This window comes from Cuculus canorus, chromosome Z, assembly GCF_017976375.1.
Source record: "Cuculus canorus isolate bCucCan1 chromosome Z, bCucCan1.pri, whole genome shotgun sequence".
Classification (NCBI taxonomy): Eukaryota; Metazoa; Chordata; class Aves; order Cuculiformes; family Cuculidae; genus Cuculus; species Cuculus canorus.
The window spans coordinates 16,529,536-16,538,064 of NC_071441.1; positions in this window are offsets into that span (position 1 = coordinate 16,529,536).

An 8,529-nucleotide genomic window follows, 5' to 3' on the forward strand; every position below is an offset into this window, starting at 1 on the left:
AGGCTAGAGGGGGACTCAGAAGATCATCTATCCATTTTCCCTGCTCAAAGACCTGAAGTCTGCACAAATTAATGAACTCTTCAGAGATTAAAATGTGGGGGTTTACAATAAAAAGGTCCAAAAAAGTGATTTCTGTGGAACAAATCATTCCCCAAGTTACCATACAACCAGGCTCTATTGGCTTTCTGGACCTTCCATTAGTTCAGTGAACATCCATTTAACTACCAATCTTACCTTACTAATTTCCTCCTTTTTTTTCACACCAACTTGATTGAAGCTCCACCCTCAGCATCTTCCTTCAAATTTTCCTTCTAATGAAAAAGCTAATTCCCTGGGGAATGCTTAATTTTACTCCCTTGACCTCACGGGAATAGTGAGGTAAGCCTTTGTTTTCATTTATTCTTTTCCATCTCAAAACTTGGTACCTGGCATCTTTTACTTCAGCTAGAATGCTGGAAAAGGCATAGGCCAGTGTGACAGATCTGCCTATAGAAAAGAATTCTGAAGGCAAAGTTTCTACCGAAAGGTCATTTCTGAGCTTTACCTAGTGCAAACTACTCCTCCCTACATCCTATCCTAAATCTTGTTCATCCATAACTGAAGCAACACTCTCTACCCTACATACTAAGATCCTTAGTTTTTCTTTATTTGGACAGAATACATTTCTGTTGTTGATTTCTCCAAAGATCTTCCTAAAACCTCCACCCATCTTTTCCCAGTGTCTGTGTCAGATAATATCAGGCCCTTAAAGACAGGCTGTCTGATGGGATTCAAGCACGTACTGTGGGAACAAGCTAAACATTCTTATCCCTTAAATAAGAGCTCTATCCACAAAGCTGATCTCAATCCCATACACTATAGTATAGTCAGCTACCATGCAGAGAGGACACAAACCTTGCTGGAGCAGTCTCCTTGTCATTTTCTTCCTATGTTTCTGGAACCTTTATCCAGATAATCCAAGGCTTATCAGTGACTCCCTGCTTGCAGTCAGTCATGGTATAACAATAAGTCACATGTCAGAAAAAAAATATTACCTATATTCAGAGATTCTTCTTCATGGCACATAACCCAACCCTCTCCCCTTCTCTCTATCTGAAGGCTTTCAGAAATTACCTCTGGCTACAATTTTCCTGAATAGTAAGAAAAATCTGAACTTGAAAGAATCAAACAGCCTTGGTGCCACACAGCCACTTAAAACACTTTTCACTTTGGGGGACAAGTGGCTTAGGTGTGCAGCAGTAGCAGCATCCTATAGGTACCATTAGTCAGAGAAAGGCTTCCAGCTTTAGTGCCTGGATTCAGCCACGTACAGGCATGCACTTAGGACACTCAGAAGAATCAGTAACCTGCCCTTCTTCTGTCATAATGAATTCCACAATATAGGAAAACAAACTTTTGAGATTGTACAGAAATGAATTCTCATCTTCTATAATGGCAAAGTAATTAGATACAGCGAGCAAAATATTAACAAAAAAAAAATCAGCTTAGGCAAAGTCCTACAAAAAAAGAATACCAAAACCACCTACTGCATTTAGAATCCTATGTGAAAGTACTGTCTATGATTAAGCTGAGTCCTTGTTTCTTGGTGTTTTTTTTTTAAACACTAAAATTTAAAATGCAGACGTAGAGATGTTAAAAATAATCTTAATATTATACCATTTAACTTACTTTAGAGCCAATATGGAGAGTACTGAAAAGGCCACAGGACTTGCAAAATGAGTGGAACAGGACACCAGTGATTTGAGCTGATATAAACATAAGTAGTAAAACAGCATTTCATGTACTGCAACAGCACTGTATTGTAAAGGAAAGGTGAAATGCACCTGTGTGTGACCAAAAGGCCTTATGCTAGATTCTTTAGCCACTTGATTTTAAAACAAAGGCTGTGTAACTTTTTAAGACGTGCTCTAATTTAAGGGTGAAGTAATACAGAAATTTCTATGGCCTGCACTTAACAGGCTGTGCAAGAAAACTGCAGTGCTTTATGGGCTGTAACTTTTACCAGCAATTCTTGAGGACCACATAAATGCAATTCCAAAAAATAATCCTTCCAGGTTTATAACTTCTTTGTTGAAGGACCAGAAAAATAGTACCTGTAGGGTTTTCTGTTGTTTTGAGTGTTTTGTTGTTTGTTTGTTTGTTTGTTTTTAAATTATGGATCCATCAGAATGCAGTTCAACCCTATTTTGAAACTAAGAGTACATATCCTTCAAATATTACCCCAGAAAGAAAACTTGTAAACTGACATGAACAGTATTGGAAAGCATCATCCGAAGTTTGGATCAATTGCTTACACAACAGAAACACCTTACGCTCTATGCTCATGTGTCTGCTTCAGATAAAATCAAGAAAAAATGTTGAAGAAAAGAACACAATGTGTCAAAATTGCATTACTAAGGGAGAGTATACAGTAATCTACTTACAGAATTTTTACATCTCCTTCAGCTCTCTATATATCTAATCAAAGGCATCATTATATCTTTTGAGAGATGTGCTGTACGTGAAAGCATGCCCAGTGTGATGAAACCTTTATTTGACGTGTGGCCTGGTGATATCAGCAGGCAAATTGAACTTTACATAGCTTATTTTATTTATCCACAAAAATCAGTTAACCTTGTTCAATGAAATACAGTGAAATTGAATTTCACTACAAAATTCCTCCTCTCTAAATATTTATTAGGCCTGCTATAAATTTCTGTTGTTTGAAAGCAACCCACTTACATACCGCACTTACTGAACGTTTTCAACAGTTCATGGAGCAGCGAATTCCACACAAAAGCCAGTGCTCTCAGGAACTTCATAAATACAAACAGCTGGAAGCAAGATCTCTGCAATCATAAGCTGCACTGATGTGCCACCAACATATTTTGCATATCCTACTTCACAGCACCTCTCCAAATGCTCAGTATTAGATAAAAAAAAAAAGGAGGAGTCCTGTAAAGAACCAGAGAAAAAATTGTTAAGAAATCAAAAGACAGCATCTCCTTCAAGCCACTCTCACATGCTATATATCTGGAGTTTCTAAATCTTGTCTTCAAACAACCTGTTGTGATCGCTAAGCACCTAAATGGCACCCACTTCTGCTACGAGGAGAGTGCATGGGGCCAAAACTTCAACAGCAAGCACAACCTGATCACCTTCCCCAGCCACAGCTCACTGTTAGTCAGATTTATCTTTTCAATTATATCCAAGTCCCAAGTGTTCAAGAGAAATGAAACCAAATTCAAAGAGGATTTTCCCCTGTACAAATGAAACAAAGCTAAATATCATGGAGGATGATCAGAACATAAAATTTGCTTAGAAAGAGCTGATTAGACACTGAAATAATGAGAATCTAGATGGAAAATGTACAGGCAACGAAGTAAAAGAGATAAAAAGTGATGATCAGCCTGGTAACTTTCGCCTAAAAAGAAATGAGATTTCATTATAAGTATTAAAAAAAAATAAAATAAAAAATGGACCACTGAACTAATCACAATTCATTAGGACTTATTATTCCCCTTCTCCCCCAAAAAAATCACACTCTGGAAAATTTTTCCTTCCCCCAGTTGCCGTATCACAAAATTAAATGGTCTAATTTTTGTGTCCAGTAGATGATTTAGTCTTGACTAAGAAACGTGTCACAGAAAGCCTCCAATAGATTATGAACAGTAAGTCCTGCACTTTTCACAATATAACACAAAATTTTACCTTTGCAAATGGTTTTCCAGTGAAAAAGCTGTACAAGTATATGTTACAGAGGTAAACTTAACTGGTCAAAAGGTTAATAATCATTTAAATGCTCTGCTGACAGGGAAGACTCAAAGTATATGACCAGCTATGCAACATCACCTGGATTTCTGAATGCAAAAAGTATTTTCCAAAAATGTAGTCAGAATATAATTTAGGTTAGTACTAACTACAGAAGATTAGTTACAGGAGTACTCAAGGTATTTATCAAGACAATAACATCTGGCGTACAACCTGCTGAGGTTTTGCTCTACACTCTTAAATTAGAGATAGTATTTAGCTCTGATATCACACACTGATGATATAGAGTCACCATCTCTCTTGCATAAATATTGATCCTTCCACTAAGATAAATGCAGAGCAGCACCACATTTTGATCACTTAACTCAAGCACTTTCGGCAGTCTGAACTTGAAAAAAGCACGTCTCATTGCATACTTCTAAACTTATCCTCACTTGCAAATACTGTCCCAGCTGGGATCTGCACTCAGTCTAAGAAGTTGAAGGTTTCTCTTCTACTCAAATTCTGCTGTAGCTTGGACAAATACAAAACTACCTTTTGCAGCTCTGGAAATAATAGGACAAAAACACATGGGCACAGGCCTCTGGCTAACCAAAACACAAGACCCCCAGGTCACAGAAAGTAAGCAGTCTGACCGCATAGCCTAGAAATGAATACTCAGCCCTTGGAGGCCTTTCTCCTGGACCGGGGCCACTTGCTAATTGATGTTTAAATGTTAATTGAACTCAGTCAATAACACACCACCAACATGCATTTTCTGCTTTTTAAGTTATACCAAATTACTGTCCTTGTGTTCCTTTTAAATAAGGGCACTGCTGATGAAGTCCAAAACAGAAAATTACAGGTCTTTTAAGACTGCTTTAAAAACATGCAGCTTACAAGGGGAAAGGTTTTCTCAAGCCTAGACTGGCTCTCTGTGTACTGGGTGAGAAGAAATGGAAGAGCTTGGCATCCCACTTCCTCAGCAAAACCAAGATGCTCTTCTCCAGGCTTCAATTCCTGACTTACGAGAGGGAGTGCAGCCCTCAGCCAAGGAAGAGCCGTCTGCTGCAGACCCCTATACTGACACATGCGGTATATGGGAGCACTCGCAGGGCTCACCTTCACTTTCTGAACCCACTGCCACCATAGTTCACTGTAAGGGCTACCAGCACCACCAGCTGAAGTATGTGCCATGCCTTTCTCATAAAAATCAATGCAGGATGCAGATGTGATATACAGGTCTACCTCTCCTGGCCAAAACAAAACCATCTGATTTTTATTAGGGTTAATGCATAAATCTCTTTGAGTTTTATTAATTTTTAATCATTTCTCTCTAAACATCTTGATTTCCTGTCAATACTTAAAGGGAGCTTCCAAGAGAGGTGGGACATACTTTTTAGCAGGTCATACTTTGTAGCAGAGATAGGACAGGGGCAATTGCGTAATAGTTTTAAACTAAAATAGAGTAGATTCAGACTAGCTAGAAGAAAGTTTTTTACCATAAGGGTGGTGAAACACTGGAACAGGTTGTCCAGAGAGGTAGTAGATGACCCATGCCTGGAAACATTAAAGGTCAGCCTGGATGAGTCAGCCTGGATGAGGCTCTGAGCAACTTGACCTAGTTGAAGATGCCCCTGCTTACTGCAGGGGAGTTGGACTAGATGACCTTTAAAGGTCCCTTTGTCCCTTACAACCAGAACCATTCTATGCTTCTATGATTTACTAACAGAAATATTGAACTAGACTGTTGCATTCACACATTTTTTAGAAGGACTGGAGGAGTGGGGGTGGAGATTCATGAAGAGGAGGCAGTGGCAGCCAGCCAAGTCATGAGCACTCCAGACATGCCTAGGCCCTGAAGAAAGCAACCTTGGTTTTGTTACTGGGTCTTTCTCAGTTACTCTTGGAGAATGGATCTTCAGAGGTCACTAGGGTACACTGGATGAGCACAATGCCACCGAGCCAGCTGGAGGAGGGTTTCAATGCCTAGTTCACCCTCCCCTCCAGTATAGCCAGCATGATACTCTTTTTTTGTGGTTCTTCTGTAGCTATCTGCCAAACTGCAAAGAACTATTTTGGGGTTAATTAAGTTTAGTTCAAAAACTTACTGAGTGTTGGCAGCAACAGTTTTGTAAATTCTAAGTCTATGAATTGACAATTCTAACAAAACCAAACTCTTTTCTATTCTCGTATTTATAAGTATAGCTCTTTTGAGTCTACCAGAATTTAAATAAACTGAAAACCACAGTCCTTAACTATTCAACTGAACTTTGCAGTTACTGTGCACAGCAAGTGCTTGCTGTGAACTGTCTGTACAAAACCTGATGGGAATTGGAGAACTGGGTCATTTTTGACTTCTGTGCCATCATCTCATTCGGTCCACATCATCACAGCAAGCATGTTGCAATTTATAAAATAAAACGTACTACACATGTACTTACCTCCAGGTGTTCTGCAGGACTTCTTGATTCAAGTTATATTAATAAAAGGTCAGCTTTCACGGAAACAAAGCAAGTAGGATCAGCCTTAACTCAAACATATCGTAGAATTTCAAAAAAGCAGAACGGAAAATCTTTTGAACCTACTGGGAATTACTGATATTTCTTTAGTGGCTACCTTCTCATCAGAACAGGTTACGAGTGCCTGGATTCTGTCGCTGTGCTTTCAAACTTCTAAACAGGTTCTGCAGAACATATTTAGTGTTTTGAACTGAAGCACAATCTCAGTACACCCAGTATTTCACATGTTTAATCTCAAAAGAGAAAAATTAACAGCTATGATTTTATTAACCAGTCCCATATTACTCAACAGATTAACATCTCTTCTGCACTGTGGAATTTCATGCTAGAAGTGACTAGCATTTAGTCTGTCTTACTGCATTTATGTCCTCATTTCTAGAGACTATCATCATTAGGCAAACAATCCAAACAGCATAAATGGCTTTTCCATTTATATGTATGTTCGCTAACTAAAAAAAAAAGAAAAGAGGAATGCAGAAGCAGTAATTTCGATTTATATTTCCTCAGGTCATTGCTCTAAGTACTGCCTTCCATCAAAAAAGCCTTGACCAATTCCAAACCAATGAATTACCAACAGCTCTGATCATCATCCCAAATGGTAATCTTCTTGTCAGCGTCTTCACAAGTGCTATCGATTATGACCCCAGAAATAATTTCAAAAACCATGAATTTCTGATAGTTCTAAATTCCCTGTCATGCTCCAAGTGTGAATGCACTGTAGATCTCCATAGCTCTACTTTCTAAGCCGGGCCAAAATACTTTATTTTCTCTATTAGCATCAACAGCCAAAACTAGCTATGTCCAGACTTAACGTAAGAACTCCCTCGCAGTACCTTCCTGTATGGTGAAAGATATTTTAGCTCCATTTTTTGCCAAATACTACCACTCGGGTTCTGGAATTAAAATATACATTACTCATAATCACACTGTTATATGTTAAAATTTCTTTTTAAAAGGTAAAAATAATTCTTATCTTAAATCACAAGATATGGCTCAAGATTGCAGTTTTATGGGTGTAGTCATATGACAGGAATCAGCATCCAGTTAATCCACTGAAAACTCACACCATGCTGAGTGAGAATCTCATGAAATGAAGAATGGTATTCCTGAAAGCCCTTCTTTCATCATTGGTGTTAAGTCCTGAAGGCCAACACTATGAGAAACCCAAGTGGTGGGTGCAGGGAAAGAGCTGATGACAAGCTTTGGAGAGAAATCACGTGGATGCTAGCCAAAAAAATTAACTTCTGTCAAGACTGACTTTCTTTTACTATTTTTAAAAATGTGAAATTCTTAAGACATGTTAGGTTTGGTACAAGAAATATTTATGTAAAAGAAAAAGAAGACTTATAGGGAAAAAGAGAACATACATCACAGTAGTGGTCCAATCATTTAACTGTATGAGACAACTGAAGAAAGTTTAGCCTGATGAAATGAGCACCACATAAATGGGGTTCTTCTAATTACTAAAATTCAATGTTGGAAGAACAAATAAACAGAAAAAGAAATTAGAAAACTGTCACATAAACATTAAATTTTCTTCTGTCACTGTTGTCACCCATCATAAAATAGTCTGATTATACATTTTGATGGTCTTTCACTCTTTGCAAGGCTTCAGCTTCAGCTTCAGCTTGTGTTTACAACAAACACTACTCATCTTCTTTTGTTCTTTTCAGGCTTTTTTTCAGTTCCCTTCTTTTATTTTCTTCACTGAAATACTTCACTCTTCACAGAACACAGGAATCTTCACCAACTTTTCACAGCAGTGTCTGTGTCACAACTGAAGCCCACCTTTGAGTCAGTGATAGCTGACTTGGGACATCGAAGAATCGAGAGAGCAAAGGGTCAGGGATGTTAAGGAACCTACAGCTCGGGAAATCTTGAGGCTTTCTGCCCCAGCACAAGCTCCAAGCTCCTTCCTACGCCACACACATCCTTTCATACTCAGTGAATCCCCACTCTTTGCTTCTTCATTCAGCTCAAAGTTTTCTCTAGTTCTCTACCGAAATCCAGATGCCCTCTGCAAACCGACACATACGAAGTATCAAAAAAAGTACACAACCAAACTATTTCCCTGTCAAGCAAGCCTTTAATCCATTCATTTTTCCTCTTGTGATCTATTTCCTGGGCATCACTCCACCTTTAATCTCTGCTCTGGCTCCTCCCATTTTGACTCACACAAACCCAAGCTTTTTCCCTCAGACCTTTCCAGCAACCAGGCTGTCCTTAACCAGTGGGGCAGCTTTAGTACTGCTGTGATTCAGCTCCTACCGCTGTTACA